The sequence below is a fragment of the Pleurodeles waltl genome, chromosome 8, assembly GCF_031143425.1.
Source record: "Pleurodeles waltl isolate 20211129_DDA chromosome 8, aPleWal1.hap1.20221129, whole genome shotgun sequence".
NCBI lineage: Eukaryota > Metazoa > Chordata > Amphibia > Caudata > Salamandridae > Pleurodeles > Pleurodeles waltl.
The window spans coordinates 887,813,039-887,831,997 of NC_090447.1; positions in this window are offsets into that span (position 1 = coordinate 887,813,039).

Here is an 18,959-nt window from a genome sequence, read left to right on the forward strand (position 1 = left end):
AAATTCCTCATGAGGGTTCAAAGTTTCCAAAGCACAAATCAAAGGGTTTAGAAACTCTGAGATGGTCCAGGAAGTTTGGAACTAGAGTTCCCACAATGCACCTGGCCAAATCCTTATAAGTCCACTGAATGCACTCCAGGTTGGGGACTTTTGTGATAGTTGGTGCAGGTAAGCTTTGTTAACCTATTGCTTTCAGGGAGTCCACTCCTACGTCCTTTCTGAAGCAAGGCAAAGTCCTTAGGGCTGTTGTTCCAGTGTGCAACTGGAGCAGTACTTAAGAGTACAAGCCTCTGGGTTGCAGACCAGTGCTCCAGCAGGCGAATCCTTCCTCTTCTTGTGGTTTCAGGCAGCGGATCTGAGCAGCCATACAGATCAGCCACTTTTATCCAATCATCTTAGAGGAAAAGCAGAGGGGCACCCCGGCCCAATGAGCTGCAGGGTGCCACCCAAATGCATGACAGCTTCCTCCAAATTGTGGCATTTTCATGTCCCATAAAGTGCTGCACTTTAAAATCCAAGATGGGTGATGTTTTTCCATAGGAGCAAAACCTGGTAAAACCAACCCACTGGTGTGACTCATTTCTATTAACACTCACCCTACAGACCATCTACAAATTCCTTTCCTGGACCTGCTATCTACCTGTGGGATACAGGGTGAGAGGGCAGGCCTGGCTGACATTCCTTTCTGTCCTGCTCCTTTGAAGCCCAGTTTGATTTACCCAGCCCTCTTCCTGTCTTGGTCTCTGCATCTGCAGACCTCCCCCCATCAGATAACCTCTGCTCAGGGCAGGCCACTTATCACTTCATGAAAGTAGCCTGGCTAATCCTGTTAAGGCTGACCAATCAGGAAATCCCACTAGCAGCCTGGATTATGGCTTACAGAAAAGAAAGTCCTGTAACGTATTTTCAGTTATGATAAATTCAACAATGGCAAGTTGTTGGATTTATCAGTGCCAATGTTTTGAGTCTTTTCATGACAGATCTGGGGCCGTTTGCGATCGTAAAAATGTATTTTGGTATGTAACAAGCGTGTCAAGGGCATCCCTTCCTAACACCGAATCGTAGAGGTATGTATGATTGTTCTGTGACCGTGAATGCGGTCGCAAAACAATCGCAGTTACCACCAATTTCAAATTGGTAGTAACCCATTCACAAAGAGAAAGGGGTCCCCAAAGGACCCCTTTCCCTTTGTGAATGCATGCGACCTACGACCTATGCGGTCCTACAGACCCCTTCCTACTCTTAAAAAATTAAAAGAAAACTTTTCATTTTTCATTTTTAAACGCATCCTGTTTTCCTTTAAAGATAACGGGCTGCATTTAAAAAAAAAAGATAAGATTGCTTTATTGAAAAGCAACCACAGACATGGTGGTCCCGCTGAGCCCAGCAGACCACCATCCCTGTGATTGTAGCCATTCGCAATGGCTCGCAAATTGCGACCTACCTCAGGAATATTAATGAGGTAGGTCCATTTACGAGCCCTTGCGAATCGTGGTATGAAACTCCTGTAGTTTCATACATTCCAATAGCGATTACTTAAGTGTGATTCACTATAAATTGCAATTAGGTAATGGGCATTGTGAATAATGATACATCTGGCCCTTATGCTCCTTCCTAGAAATACATATGCTGATTGAAAATATTCCCATGTTAGCCTATGGAGCTAAATATCTACACTGAGGCCAAATGAAAGATGCAGTTTTTCCCTTGCCAGGGCATATAAAACATATTTCATAAAGTCCTTGCTTGTAGTTACATGGCACCCTATCCCTGGGCACCTAGGGGAGACCTTAGGGGGTGACATATGTAACATTAGGGTAGTTTATCACTTTGAAAGTACCTTCAGATCCAAAGTCAAATTTGCACATGTTTTGCCTTTTAAAAACTGTCTGCAATGCAAGGCAGGGCTACATTTAAGAATGACAGCAGGCAACACAGCAGCACACACTCCAATGCAGGAAATCTACTGGACCTGTAAACTTCCCTGTCCTATTATATAATAGGGACATATAGGAAGTGTTTGTATTCCCCCAAAGTAATTCTAGGTAGTGTATAGTCCCAAAAGGAAGCAACACTCAGAGCATAGACCGTGATAAGTCCATAATTTGAAGTCAATCACATTGCGTTAAGGCTTGCCAATGACACTGCCTAGAATTACTTTAAGCATATACCACCTCACTCACACATTCTTTTTTAACATCATATCATGATACCACTGAATACTTCTGTGAACACTTGGTTCAACTGCAACACGGCTATCTGGCTATTCACTGCCCATTGTTGTTTCTGTAGGCTCTCAGGACTACTGACCTGGATGCATTGTGTTTTCGATTTTACCAGTGAATACTTCTGTGAATGCTTGGTACAACTACAACATGACTATTTGGCTATTTACCCCGTTGGACCTGGCCCTTTTTGCTGGGTCATCCCTAATCTTTTTACCTCCTTCCTCCTATTTTATCTGACCTGTTTCTATTGGCTTTAGGACTCTGGGCATTTTACCACTGCTAACCAGTGCTAAAGTGCATATGCGCTCTCTGTAAATTGTACTGTTGATTGGTTTATCCATGATTGGCATATTTGATTTACTAGTAAGTCCCTAGTAAAGTGCACTAGAGGTACCTAGGTTCTGTAAATCAAATGCTACTAGTGGGCCTGCAGCACTGGTTGTGCCACCCACATGAGTAGCCCTGTAAACATGTCTCAGACCTGCCATTGCAGTATCTGTGTGTGCAGTCTTGCACTGCAAGTTGACTTGGCATGTGTACATACTTGCGAGGGGAGGAGCCAAGATGGCGGCCGGGACGAGAGCTTAGTCTCGGAGCTCCGGCCCGTGCCTTTCCAAAAATATCCTGTGGGTGCCGCTGAGAGGCATGCAGACGAAGCGGGGATCGGCTTAGACACCCGGCGACCCCCGGGACCTCTGGGCTGCCGCCCTCGCTGCATCGTGAACGAGGGCAGAGGAGCGCCGAAGAGGACAGATGGCCGCGACCACTCGGCACACCCGAATCGGAGCTGTGGAGCCGGGAGGCTGCTAGCAGCGAGGCGGCGGGCCCCCCAGGCACAATACAAGCCGGAGTGGGGGGAAAGGACGAGGGGGTGCCGCCCCCCCCAACACGTGTGGAGAAGAGCTGGCGCTGACCTGCAAATGAGCCGCCCCTCCCCCACAGAAGACGGATCGGCTGCGGCGAGGGAGGCGGGCGGCCGGCTGCCCGGGACCAGGCGGGTGCAGCGGTGAGCTCGGCGGAGGGAGAGGGACCTGAGGGGAGGCTGCGGAGTGACTCTTCTGTCGGTGGATCCCCCCGTTTGAGTGGAGGTGGGGGCGCTGGTGAAGGCAGCCTACTGGAGGGCATGGCTGGCATTGGACTGGGGGGGTGGCTTTTTCCGTCCCCCCCCCTTCTCCCCCCTCGCATCGATTGCTCGGGACTATCGCTTCTCCCCTGTCCCCCTCCTCCTGTGCCCACTGGGGGCGGGGGCGCTGAGCGCAGTGACGCTTGGAGAGAGGGGCAGACCCGGGATCCCTCCCCCGGTGGAACTGAGGGGTCACCCCGGCGGGCCACCGGCAGATCCCAAACTCAGGACCCAAGGAAGCACGGAATGCTCAATCTCCTGAGAGCAAACAGCAGCGACTAACCGGTAGAGGAGCAGGGCACCCAACAAAAGGATCGAGCAATTCGCTAGGCCGCAGTGCCTGCTAGAGGGGGAGCAAACAGGGCCCAAGGCTCAGGGGGACTGGATGCCCCCCCTTCCGCCTCGTGAGTACGGCGAACAAGGGGAGACTGCGAGCCACCTGGAGCGGTGGCCACCTGTTGCCCTCCCACTCGACGTGTGCGGAGGACTGTGCGGGCAGTATCACAGGGGGAGGATTGTCCAGCTGATCTCAGGGGCCACACCGGAGTCCTGCACTAAATAGCAGCTGCACGAATACTCGGCCCCGCTCACGGCGAGCCGCTCGCCAGCCACACATCATGGCTGCTTGAAACAAATCCACGAAAAACCAGGACCGGCTCACACAGGGTCAGTCATCGGGTGACCAGCAGTTAGCCCCAACCCTACCAGCATTGGAAACCACTCTGCAAACCCACTCAACCCAGTTCGAAAAAGTACTGCAAGCAATTATGGACAAAAAAAGCTTCCCTGGAGAACAGGATCGATTCAGTGTCACAAGATCTAAATTTGCTAAGAGTGGATCACCGTAACTTAGCAGAAAGGGTAAGGTCAACGGAGGCGGAGATAAAGGAAATGAATCCTTCGGTATTGGCTAACCAAAAACAAATACAGCGGCTGGACGCAGAGGTAAAAACACTTTGGCACCGCGCCGAATAGGCGGAAGGCAGATCACGGAGAAACAACGTGCGCTTCATAGGATTGCCTGAAAAATTAGCCGAACAGAGCACAGAAATAATCCTGGAGCAATGGTTGATCAAAGAAGTGCTGAATGGGTCTCCGTCGAAATTCTTCTTGGTAGAAAGAGTACACAGCATACCGGGGATGCCCCCGGCCCCGGGCCAGTCACCGAGACCTCTGATAGCGAGATTTTTTAACTACAGGGACCGCGATTTAATTTTGCAGCTATTCCGCAGTAAAGGCCCATTCAGACACGAAGATTCAGAAATCAACGCCTACCCAGACTTTAAACAGGAAGTACAAAAACAGCGCAATTCATTCGTAAGAGTCAAACAACGCCTCCGAGAGCACGACATCAAATATGTACTGTTATTCTCTGCTAAGTGAAGAGTCACATCGGATGAACGTGTCCATGTATTTACATCCCCCGAGGATGCTTGGACGTGGTTGCACGCTAAGGGCCTGGCGCGACCCCAGTCCGGAACGGAGGACAGAGAGGAATGGCTGACTGCCCCACTGCGGAAGCGTTCCAAAAGGAGGCCAAGAGGCCAGCCCACAGAGGAGCAGGTGGCAGAGGAAAGGGCAAAAGTACTGAGGGCTACTCCACTGCACACGCAGAACACTTTTGCGGCTTTAAGGGAGATCTCGGCGGACAGCCCGGACTCTGACTCGATCAGCTCGGCATCCAGCTTCACGGAATCGCCTGCGGGGCCAAAGCTCACCCCCCGAGCGGCGGATGAATTGTAAACGTGGACAGCCTCCTGCTCTACTGCCACCCCTCTTCTCCTTCCTTTCTCTTCTCTCTATGACCCCTTTCCCTGCCCCTTCTCCCCCCCCTCCTTCTCCTCCCTCTCCCCCCCGGCTGCGGGGGGTGACAACCTGGTCGAGGAGCCCGTGCCGAATCCACGCCTATCCACGTGTTGGTTAATGCTGCTGCGGGCCTCAAACGGCCTCGACTGTCTCATGGACGTATTGTTTGGTTTTAGCGGCGGGGTGGGGGGGCCCGGGATGGGGGAGCCTGGGGGTCCCAGTAGTATAGGCAGCCAACGGCTGCGGAAGGGTGTGGGCCATATACACGGGCCGCATCTGGTTGCTAATATGGCTGCCCCACAGGAGTTCGAATAGACACCAAGGTTGTTGTTTGTCTGTAAGATTATTAGTTTGTTAGTAGTTACAAGTTTTACATTGAGTGTGAGTAGTGGGTGTGTAGGGGGATCAGCAGTTAAGCTCATTTCAAAAGGTCAACATAGGACACAGGAAATACTTCTAGCGCAGACACACAGTTGGACAAAAGTGACTGAGCAGGAGGGGACCCGTGCGGACACAGCTGGTCTGGGGGGATGGGAGACAACCATACATAATGTGAAATGGCGCTAAGTGCAAACCTACCCACACACCAATATGATATAATCATGTGGAATGTTAGAGGGTTGGGGGCTACAAGCAAAAGAAACAGGGTGCATGATCGCCTTAAACGGCAGGGCACACAAATAGCTATCCTGCAGGAGACACACTGTCTGGAAGCTGACCTTTGTGAGCTGCGCGGAAGATGGGGTGGTCAGCTGGTGGGCACTACGTTTTCGGCATACGCTAGGGGAGTGCTGATTTGGATAGCAAGGGGGGTTCCCTTTGTTATAACTCACCAGACGATCGATAAAGGTGGCAGATACGTGGCACTAGAGGGGGCCCTTGATGGCAGACAGTTATCAATAGTTGGAGTTTACGCCCCTAATAGCGCTACAGCCGAATTCCTGGGTACACTCACCCCAGCTTCATTGGAGAACCCCGAATCCCCAGCCATATGGGGAGGCGACTTTAACAGCATCCCAAACACAGAGCTAGATAGGTCCATTAGTGCCCCAAAAGCAAACCTCAATAGAACAGCCAGAAGCCCCCTGCTCGGATGGGCAGCGGAAATGAGCATATTTGATTTATGGTGCATGAAACACCCCCAACTGAGAGAATATTCATTCTATTCAATACCTCATAAGGTACACACAAGAAAAGACACTATGTGGGGAACCCGGGATATTTGCGCCCTGACAAATAAGGCAGAATATTTGGCCAAAACATTATCCGACCATTCCCCACTAAGAATAACGCTGAACTGGGGCAGGAGACGCTTGCAGATCCCCACTTGGCGGATGCAGGGGGAGGCCCTGCAGGACCAAGCGTTTAGAGAGGGATTAAACGCAGCAGTGAAACAATACTGGGAAATAAACAAGGAATCAACCACTTACAGAGCATTGGAATGGGAGGCACACAAGGTCGTAGTAAGAGGGTATTGCATTTCAACTAGCTGGGGAGTAAGGCGCACGTTGCACTCGGAAATAAATAAACTAGAGAAGGAACTGGGAGACTTGGAAAAAGCGGTGGCAAATAAAGCGGTTCCTTACTCAACACTGAAAGAGGCACAAATGAAATATAACGAAGCAGATGACCGCCTCCGAAAACACGATCATAAATATTGCTTAATGCGACTACATACAGAGGGAGACAGGTCTGGTAGGATGCTAGCGTGGCTCCACCGCGAGAACCGGCAACACTCTCCGATTGGGTCTATAAAAGGGCAAGCAGGTAAATGCTCACTACGCAGGATGAAATTAATGGGGCTTTCAGGGAGTACTACACTAAGTTATACACCAAACGCACCACGTGCACTCTCCTACAGCTGAGGTCCTTTCTGGAGGACTCTCCAATGACACAAATATCGGTAGCAGACAGGCAGAAACTAGACGCCCCACTCACAATGGAGGAAATTGATAGAGCAGTGCTGCAGATGCCCAGGAATTAAGCCCCAGGCACAGACGGACTCCCAATAGAGTACTACTCCAGATGCTCGTTGCACCTGAAAACTCACTTGAAGAAAGTGTTTCAAGAGGCATGGGTCAGTAAAACCCTACCACCTACACTGAGAGAGGCTATGGTGGTGGTTCTCCCCAAGGATAAACAAGACCCCACCGATTTTAAATCCTACAGACCACTATCACTCCTGAACCTAGACTGTAAAATTTAAGGCAAGATCCTCGCAAACAGGCTCGCCCGCTAATGCACACTGTGATACATGAAGACCAAAACGGCTTCACCCCAAAACGCAACACCTTCTTAAATATCTGCAGACTCCTGGGAGTACTGGGAGATACCCCCCGGAGGCTCATGATGAGGTGGTACTATCGCTAGACATCGAGAAGGCATTTGACACTCTGGAGTGGGACTTCCTGTTTGCCACAATGCAATGCATGGGAATAGGGCCGAATTTTATACAGTGGGTGCAGACACTGTACACCAAACCACACGCCAGGGTGAAAACAGGCGGGGTCATATCAGATAGTTTCCCAATCACAAGGGGCACAAGACAGGGTTGCCCATTGTCCCCCCTGTTGTTTGCCATGGCAATGGAGCCGCTGGCCATTCGCATACGTGCTGTGCAGAGGAGATGGGGGGTAGTCAGGAGCGGTTTGTATCACGGCATATCGCTGTATGCAGATGATGCGTTAATATATGTGAGAAAAGGGCCTGAGACAATCCCTTTGGTAATGTCACTGCTAACTAAATACAGGGACTTATCAGGGTTGGTGGTAAACTGGGACAAATCATGTATATTTCCGTTAACCAGATGGTCCCCGGCAAGACAAGAGAATGCCACGGCTGGCCGTCTGAAATGGTGCTTCGACACATTTAAATATTTGGGGGTACATATATACCACAAAAAAGAAGACCTAAGAGATGGGAACCTAGGGAGGGCACTGACCTCCATGAAGGGGTCACAAAGTTTCTGGAATAAACTTCCACTGTCACCCCTGGGCAGTTTTTTCAAAGGCCTGAACACAGTATTACTGCAACTAACATGGGGAGGCGGTAGGACAAGGGTTGCACTTGCCACCCTGCAGTGCCTGCTTGATTCGGGCGGACTGGGAGACCCTAACTTCGAACTGTATTATGCAGCTGCACAATTACAGTGGATATTGAACTGGTTGCACAGGCCAACACAGGCGGAGTCCAAATGGCTTCTAGCGTGGCTGGACGGGGCACCGCTGATCACATGGTTAATGAATAAGACACCAAAGGGGATCCCCAGCAACCTGCCCACTGAGGTAGCACAACTATGCTGGCAAAGATACATCCAAAAAGACCATAAAACACTCCCATACTCACCACTCCTAGCACTAGGATCGATACCAGGCTGCGCGAACAAGGTGGGCTCACATACAATCAAGACCTGGACAGAGGCCGGTATAATGACGGTTGGGGACTGCTTCGAAGACGGGAAACTGATGACATTCGAAGCTATCCAGGCCCTAACAGCAGTGAACCCCGGACAATTCATGTCCTATTATGCAATTGCCCACCTGATCCAAAAGACGTGGGCCACCCAGGACTCGGAACCTGAGTGCTCCCCCACATTTCACCACATGTTGCATTTCGATAGCCAAACAAAAATAGTGTTGAATCTGTACAAAACTCTGAACAAGCCCTCCGAGCTCAACCAAGAGAGACCAAGGGACAGGTGTAATGCAGTCCTCATCGACCCGATCTCGCAAGAGGAGTGGCTGAAAGCTCTCTATCACATAAGGGGGGTGTCCAGAAATTCCAGGTTTCGCTACACATAATTCAATTATACGCATCAAACATACCTATCCCCAGCCAAGATATGCCGCATGTTCCCTGGGTCGACACCGACCTGCCAGAGGTGTGGCGCCTCAGGAGCGCATTTCTACCACATGGTATGGGAATGCGCCCACATACACAGGGAATGGAGGGGCTTGACAGAGGAGGTAGTGGAAATAACAGGTCTGACACTCGCAGCAGACCCCAAATCTTGCCTGCTAGGGCTGAGAGTCAGAGAAAAGAAATACCAACACTTACATAAGTTTGCAGACCTAGCATTCGTGCTATACAAAAGGCTGATTGCAATGAACTGGAAGGCCCCCAGGGCCCCTGACCTGAAGGCCTGGCGCTTCCTTACGTTGTGCTGGACCAGGACGGAGGCCCTGCTGCTTAGTAAACTTGCACGCGCGGGACAAAGCCACACGGGCGAGGAGATCTGGGAAACACTGATCACCCGACTAGCTGCCAAAAATGATGAAAGGCCGCTATGACACAGATGGTGAGGATGGGAAAGCAAAGAACTACTAGACACCCTTTGAGCGCCAGATCAAGCAACCAAACTCGGAGCACAACACTTAGCAGAGATGGAATCCACCCCCACCCCCCATCAGTGAAGCCAGCACAAGTAATAATAGGGGTCCGGTGAGGAATGCACACATGCACCAGTAACATGCAAATAATGCACACCACTGAGTCACACACATACCCCGAAATAAACGCAGCCCCCCTCCTCTCAACTCAGTCAACAAGTAATATTAGAGTTAGATCCACTAGCGCCAATACACACGCTTACCCAAAGTCACGTGGCAATTAAACAGGACAGATTGTAGTAAAAATTACCCAAGTGTTTCTATGTGTAAGGTGGCGGGATTTCAGTATGTTAAAGTTGTTGCACGAGTACTGTCTGTTACACTATTGATTATCCTGTTGTGACCGCCCCTCCTCGGAAGCAGAGGAGAGGCGGCACAATAATGTAACTGTGTAAACATTTAAAATTTAATAAACATATTTAAAAAAATTTTTTAAAAAAGTGTACATACTTGCCAGGCCTAAACCTTCTCTTTTTATACATGTAAAGCACCATTAAGTTATGCCCTAGGTAGCTCCATTGGCAGGGTGCAGTGTATGTTAAAGGTGGAACATGTACTGATGTGTTTTACATGTCCTGGCATTGAAATACTGCCAAATTCAGTTTTCACTGTGCAAGGCCTATCTCTCTTGTAGGTTAATATGGGGGCTGCCTTGAAATATTATTAAATTACAGATTGCCTTTTAGAGCAGATAGAACTTTGAGGTTTGGAGTCTCTGAACTCAAAATTTAAAAATACATCTGTTAGTGAAGTTGGTTTTTAAATTGTTAGTTTGAAAATGCCACTTTTAGAAAGTAAAGCAAAACACAAACGCTGTGGGATAGCGTAACTGGATGGACGGAATGCGGAACCAATCAAACATTCTCCCCCAGTCACAGATCTGGGTTTAATCCATCCATTATTTTGCTCACCATGCCACCCCAGTTTGAACCCAGCCATATGCAAATCAGTCTTGACCCTGTTCCTCATGGGAACAGTCCAGCCCGAACTGCCAGGCCAGGTTCTCCCTGGACTGGAAACAAGCATCCTGGGACCGGTTTTGGGGTTTCACCCCTCATCAGCCAGGCTAGCTTGAATCCAGTGGCACAGTGAGCCCGGGACCCATGTCTGGGCATACCCGGCGCACTTAGGGCAGCAAAAGCAAAGCAAAACACAAACGCTGTGGGATAGCGTAACTGGATGGACGGAATGCGGAACCAATCAAACATTCTCCCCCAGTCACAGATCTGGGTTTAATCCATCCATTATTTTGCTCACCATGCCACCCCAGTTTGAACCCAGCCATATGCAAATCAGTCTTGACCCTGTTCCTCATGGGAACAGTCCAGCCCGAACTGCCAGGCCAGGTTCTCCCTGGACTGGAAACAAGCATCCTGGGACCGGTTTTGGGGTTTCACCCCTCATCAGCCAGGCTAGCTTGAATCCAGTGGCACAGTGAGCCCGGGACCCACGTCTGGGCATACCCGGCGCACTTAGGGCAGCAAAAGCAAAGCAAAACACAAACGCTGTGGGATAGCGTAACTGGATGGACGGAATGCGGAACCAATCAAACATTCTCCCCCAGTCACAGATCTGGGTTTAATCCATCCATTATTTTGCTCACCATGCCACCCCAGTTTGAACCCAGCCATATGCAAATCAGTCTTGACCCTGTTCCTCATGGGAACAGTCCAGCCCGAACTGCCAGGCCAGGTTCTCCCTGGACCGGAAACAAGCATCCTGGGACCGGTTTCGGGGTTTCACCCCTCATCAGCCAGGCTAGCTTGAATCCAGTGGCACAGTGAGCCCAGGACCCACGTCTGGGCATGCCCGGCGCAGTTAGGGCAGCAAAAGCAAAGCAAAACACAAACGCTGTGGGATAGCGTAACTGGATGGACGGAATGCGGAACCAATCAAACATTCTCCCCCAGTCACAGATCTGGGTTTAATCCATCCATTATTTTGCTCACCATGCCACCCCAGTTTGAACCCAGCCATATGCAAATCAGTCTTGACCCTGTTCCTCATGGGAACAGTCCAGCCCGAACTGCCAGGCCAGGTTCTCCCTGGACCGGAAACAAGCATCCTGGGACCGGTTTCGGGGTTTCACCCCTCATCAGCCAGGCTAGCTTGAATCCAGTGGCACAGTGAGCCCGGGATCCACGTCTGGGCATACCCGGCGCACTTAGGGCAGCAATAACAAAGCAAAACACAAACGCTGTGGGATAGCGTAACTGGATGGACGGAATGCGGAACCAATCAAACATTCTCCCCCAGTCACAGATCTGGGTTTAATCCATCCATTATTTTGCTCACCATGCCACCCCAGTTTGAACCCAGCCATATGCAAATCAGTCTTGACCCTGTTTCCTTTAGAAAGTAGGCATTTTCTTGCTTAAGCCATTCTGTGACTCTGCCTGTTTGTGTATTCCCTGTCTAAGTCAGTTTAACAGTTGGGCTGTTTGTAAATCCCCTCTAGACAGTGAGACAAAGGGAGCTGGGGTGTAGCCTGCATATCCTGATGAACCATCTGAGCTAGAGTGGAGGGAGGAGTGGTCACTTACACCTGAATGGGCTGTGCCTGCCCTCCCAGAATGCAGTGTCCAACCCCCTGCTGTGTGTCTGGGGCCAGGCCCGGGCAAGGCAGGATCTTGTGAACAACAGAGGCTTTCCTTTGAAGTTTTCCTACTTCAAAGACAGAAAGGGGTATATGTAGTGGACCCACAACCCCAGACTTTAGTTTTCTTCAAGATCACTTCTGGATTCAAGAGGAACCTCTGCCAAGTAGAAGAGCTGAGGAGAAGTGCTGCCCCTGCCTGTGATTGTACTTTGTTGGGATATCCTGCAGTTGCTGCTTCTGCCTATGAAAGGGGAGAAAGACTGGACTTTGTGGTATATTCATGCTTGTGTAGAATCTCCAAGGGCTTGAACGGAGCTTGCCTCCTATTTTGAAGTCTCAGGGCCATCAATGACTTCCTCTTCCAGGACCTGGACTCTCTACTGAGACTCTTGTGCTGCCAAGTGGTGCCCTATTCAGTCCCTGGGCCCTTGAACAGTGAAGTTGGCAGAATAGGAGCTGAAAATCCACACACAGAATGCCGTGCGGGGAAATTTACGACACACACTCTGTAACGCGGCTGATAAACGATGCGCCACCGGCTGTGGGGCTAAAATCGATGCTCCACTTGCATTGCGGCTTGGAGATCGATGCATTGTGCCTAGGGAAACGATACGCAACACTCACTTGCGGCTGCTGATAACACCACAAAGCCCATGCAGCGCAGTTTTCTTACACCGTGCTACCGGATTTTCCATGCATCGTCCCTGGGTGTCAAAGTCATCCCGACTCCGCGCGGATCCAAGGTGCCCCATCTGGAAATCGATGCACCGCTCTCTTGGTAGGAAGAAAAACTACACACCGCCGACCCGACCGGAGAAGAAACGATGCACAGACTCCTTTGTGAGGAAGTAATTGACCCCTCACTGCTTTTTCCGACTCTGGCTCCCTGGTGCGGCATTATTTTTTACGCTAACCAGGTACTTTGTGCATAGTCATCGTTTCCATTGTTTTCTATGAAATAAGACTGTTATTCTTTTGAAATTAACATTTTAACTTGTGGATGTTGGATTTTACTCGTTTTGGTCTTGTTTGATTTAGATAAATATTACCTATTTTTCTAAACTTGTGTGGTGTCCATTTTGTAGTGTTTCATTATATGACTGTGTGTGTTAGTACAAATACTTTACAGATTGCTTCTGAGTTTAACCTGCCTGCTCATGGCAAGATACAAAGGGGGTGAGTGATGGTTATCCAGGTGTGTTTCTCCTTTGCACTCACTAGAGTGAGAATCCTTGCTTGCACAGGGGGTAACCTGACTGCCAACCAAAGACCCCATTTCTAATAACCCCCTATTGTTGTTTCTCAAGACTCTGAGGACTTTCTACCTAGATGTGTGGAATTTTCGAGTTTACTAGATCATCTTTTTTGTATGAGCCTACTTTGCAATCTTCAGAATAACCATTAGCCTTAAGAAAGTCATATTAGTGATGAAACAAATGTCGGCTGTCGATAATTAAAATAATATGCCAATAAAAAGAACTTCAATTTCATCTGCTTGTTTAAACATCCTTGGTGTGAAGGAATTTTGTTCAGAGCAAGTTAAAAACTTTTACTAAATGTGTGCGGAGGGTATTTCTGGTTAATCAGTTACCACTAGTATCTGTCAGAATATATAGGGGTGAAAATGCTGAAAGGATGACTCTCTCACAACAACTGTTAATATCCAAAACAAGCATAGACAAAGCCAAGAGGTCTGACATTGGCCACCAGCCTTTTGACTTTGGCATTCTTGATTTGCTCTGTCACGTTTTTTGCAAAACTTTATTGTTGGGGAAGCCCTCAGCAATCTGGCTTAGTGCCGCAAGATGAGAGACGCATCTTAGAAGTTCCCCTGAGCACACTTACACTGGCCCATGTGCAATGTGAACTAATGAGCAGTGAGGGCTGATGGAGAGGTTTTGAGGGGTCATGTAAAGGATACTGGTAGACATCGGTGCAAGTGCGGAGTGGCTGGCATGACGGGCTGCCATTGTGACCACAGCAGAAGATCTTGGAGTTAGGCTGTGTCAACCGGAACCCCACTAAGACAGAGGAGGAACAGATTCCTGCATCCCCAAGTAGTGAGGTGGTAAGCTCAGCATGTGCTCCCTCATGACAGTCTACGGCGAGGACAGACTGTGGCATACCTGTGGCCTTCATAGACTTACCAGTGCAAAAGTTCTTTCTGGAGCAGCCTCTTTGCTTAGCGTGTGATGTGGCCAGTTGGAGTATCCTATATTATTGGGATGCCAACAAGTGCATGTGGATGCTGCAACAACTTCACACCTGTTCAGTCATGGATGTGGACTTGGCTGAGTTGGGTACCTGATAATATGGATTGCACGTTCTGGCTATATGGCCCCTGATCATCTTCCCTCCACTCCTTTTGCTTGTTTGGCACTGATGACAGAAATGTAAGCACACATGTTTCCTTGAGGTCTAGATTACTATTGACATTTTCGAGGCCCTGAACAAAATAGGAATGTACATGCCTCACCGGCAAGGGCTCAGCTGTGCTTTTGATTTGAGGTAAAGGCAGATCATCCCACAGAACTGTACTCCTGTGGCCGAACCAATTGGCACCTGAGATTGCGCAGCACTACGAAGGCTGCAAAATAATATGATAATCCTTGTAAATTGGGAGACATACAGCTGGGAGGCCTCCTACACAAGCACTAGGCCTGGTTGGGATGACTCATAACACCAATGAAGCTCCCTGTGATTCTCTGAAAACCACTGCACTTGTAGCAACTTGCAGCAGGAGCCCACAGCAACAAAACTGGATATGATCCTCAGTGTGATTGTTGAGTCTGGGCTGGATCTTGGGGGAAGGTGGATGCCATAGCAATCAAAATGGGCCTACTGCATGAGGATCAGCCCTGGCACGCACTCACCCCTTTCCAACCACAGGAAGGGCACTGGAGCCCATGGTGGACCCCACTCCCAATCAGGAAGAAGCCAGGCCCAGGGATAGTATTCCTAGTACTAGGTGACTTTTTCAGGGGGAAGAAGGGAAGGGATGAAATAATAAACTAAAACTGATGGTACTGGTTCTCTTCAGCGATGGTGCTTCTCTGCTTACAGGTTTCTCGCTTTCTGAATTAATTGAAGATGGATATTTACAAGGCAGCACTTCTGGTTACCATGAAAACACAATACACTGGAAACAACAAGAAGAGGCCATTACCATTAGTGCTTAAATCCTCTATAAGTTTACAATACAATGCTTTCAAATTTTAACACTTACAGGTTTCTCAAATAATCATAACATGGGAGCAGATCAACCAGATTCTCAAATTGAATCTCCTGGAACTCTTGAAGAAGAACTTGAAGTACTAGGTAGAGTTGAGGCACTCCATTGGTAGACTCGGAACATAGATTGGAGGTAATGGCACTCCAAAGTCTGCACTCTGTATATATATTGGAAACAGAAACACTCACAAGGATATAGATATCCAGGTTAATCTGGGCACATAAGCACATTGAGACCAGGTTATTCTCGAAAATGGATTACATTCAAAATGACATAAACTAAGAGCAAGACTCATCGTGTCACAGGGTTGGAATCACAGACTCTCCCAAGGTTTACTCAACACATAGGTTAAACTTGGTTATTCAAATATAAATGAAACAGGATTGTTTCTTGTCACAAGGTTGGAGTTACTGACACTTCCAAAATTATACTCTATATATTGACTTACACTCAAAAACAAGGTAACACATGAAATACCGTTAATTCTTGGTACAAGGTTGGAATAACTGACACTTCCAAGGTTGCATGTGAAATATGGATTGGAGTTCAAGGCACTCCCAAGATATTCTAGTAACAAGATAACGCTTGATACATAGTTGGGAGTCGGGAGCACTCCCCAGAATGCTACAAAACACGGGTACACTTGGTTCAAGACTGGCGTTGAAAACACTCTCAAGGTATGCTAGACAAAAGGAGTACGCTCAGTAAATAAGCTGGAGTTATACAGTTGATCTGGAGATACTCTCTAGTTCATGAGCAGCACAGTTAAGGAGCCAAGACTTGGAAAGATGGTCCAGAGGCAGAATAAGCAAGGAGATAACAGACAGGTCTGAACATACCACTAAAGATAATTGCACACTAACCTGGGGACAAGTATTTTGGAGATTGTAGTTGGGTCTTTGCTAGAAGTTAGAGAAAAGGTGGAACCGTAGCTCAAAGAGGAAAGGCACTAGAGGGGTCTCGCAAGTCAGGATCATCGAGACTTGGAAAAGGATTTGGAAGACTAGAATGCCAGATGGTTTCCGGATGACTTGGCAGATGAGTGATGGGACAAAGTTTCCCAGGAATTATGAGATTAAGGTCTGGGTGATTCGTGAGATGAGTGCAGGGATATAACTTGCGCTGGACAGGAACACAGGAAGATGCAGGCAACTCAAGAGGTGAGCCCCGGGAAGCTGCTTGGCAGAACATGACGGGAATGTGTACAGGTCAGGATATAGGTACGAGGTCAAGCCCCGATGTAAGGTCAGAGGGGCTATTTATACAGGAAGCCAAGAGTGTTCTAGTAGGGCATGTGTCTCATGTGGAGGTATCCAAAGGAACCTAGGAAAAGTCACATGTTACATACAAGTAGGCAAGGCTTAACAGGCAGCAGGTGCAAACAGTAATTGACAGCGAATACAATGGAAGCCACATACATGATAGTACAACGTAATGATTCACAGTGGAAACATGACTATCTGTTACGAATGAGGTCTCTGGTTGTCAGTAGTTTGCACCCTGTCCAAGTAGGTACCGTCAGTTTAGTCAGGGAGCCACACAGCTAAGATAAACCCTGCTCACCCCCTTGGTAGGTTAGCACGAGCAGTCAGGCTTATCTCAGAGGCAATCTGTAAAGTATTTGCACATACACACACTGTAACACAGTGAAAACAACACAAAAGTACTCAACACCAGTTTAGAAAAATAGCCAATATTTATCTGAGTAAAACAAGACCAAAATGACAACTATCCAACATACACAAACAAACGTGTTTTTTTAAAGATTTAGGGGGTCATTATGACCCCAGCGGTCGGTGGTAATATGGAGGAAAATACTGCCAACAGGCTGGCGGTACTTTCCTCCATATTATGACATTGGCGGTTTGGCTAGAGCCAAACCGCCAATGTACCACACTGGCCGCCACAGTGGTAACAGCCGCCAGGCTGGAGACATCAAGCTCCAGCCCGGGGACCGTCACTTGCCTGCCTGCGGGATTATGACCAGCCTACCGCCATAGTTTTCATGGCTTCCTTACCACCACAAATACCATGGCCGTAGGCACTATCAGTGACAGGGAATCCCTTCCCTGTCACTGATAGGGGTCTTCTACACCACCCTCCCCCTCCAGAGGTTCCCCCCACCCCTCTTTCCTATCCAGACCCCCCTTCATACACGTCCCTCCCTTCACAAATGCACACACGCATACACACACACACCCATTTCCACATTCATCCACACAGGCATTCATCCATTCACACACACATCCACGCACACTTACATACATACACGCAGACATGCATTCACACAACTCAACATACACTCACCCCCCCAAACATGTACACACATACACCACGCAACACACACCTGTGTACACACACGCACAGACATACACACACACCCCCGCACACAGACAACACCCCCGCCCTCCTCCCCTGTCAATGCACCCTCTTACCTTGATCCAGGGGCTCCTCTGGCAGGAGATGGGACAAGGCGCTGCTGCCAGCAGCAGTGTGCAGCAGTGTCCACCAGCAGAACACCGCCAGGCCATATTAATTCTCATAATACAGCCGGTGGCAGTCTACTGGCATTACGCTGCTGCTAGCACGCCATCCGCCGGTATATCCACAGCCGGATTTCCACCATCCTTCTGGCAGAAATCCGGCTGTGGTCATAATATGGCAGACGGCTAGTGTAGGAATGTAACATCTTGCCTGGCATGTTAACCCCATTTTTACTGTATGTATGTTTGTTTTTGCCTGTGTCACTGGGATCCGGCTAGCTAAGACCCCAGTGCTCATACAGTGTGTCCTGTATGTGTTCCCTGTGTGGTGCCTAACTGTATCACTGAGGCTCTGCTAACCAGAACCTCAGTGTTTATGCTCTCTCTGCTTTTAAGATTGTCACTGCAGGCTAGTGACTAATTTTACCAATTCTTATTTGCACACTGGAACACCCTTATAATTCCCTAGTATATGTTACCTAGGTACCCATGGTATTGGGGTTCCAGTAGATCCCTATGGGCTGCAGCATTTCTTTTGCCACCCATAGGGAGCTCAGACGATTCTTACACAGGACTGCCACTGCAGCCTGAGTGAAATAACGTCCACGTTATTTCACAGCCATTCTACACGGCACTTAAGTAACTTATAAGTCACCTATATGTCTAACACTCACTTAGTGAAGGTTAGGTGCAAAGTTCCTAAGTGTGAGGGCACCCTGGCACTAGCCAAGGTGCCCCCACATTGTTCAGGGCAATTTCCCCAGACTTTGTGAGTGCGGGGACACCATTACACACGTGAACTACATATATGTCAATACCTATTTGTAGCTTCACAATGGTAACTCCGAACATGGCCATGTAACATGTCTAAGATCAAGGAATTGTCCCCCCAAGCCAAAAGTATTGGGTGCCAGTCCCATGCATCCCCGGGGCTCCACCATGTAGCCCGGGTACTGCCAAACTAGCTCTCTAGGGTTTTCTCTGCAGCTACCGCTGCTGCCAACCCTCAGACAGGTTTCTGCCCTCCTGGGGCCTGGACAGCCCAGTCCCAGCAAGGCAGAACAAAGGATTTCCTCTCCCTTTGGAAATAGGTGTTAAGG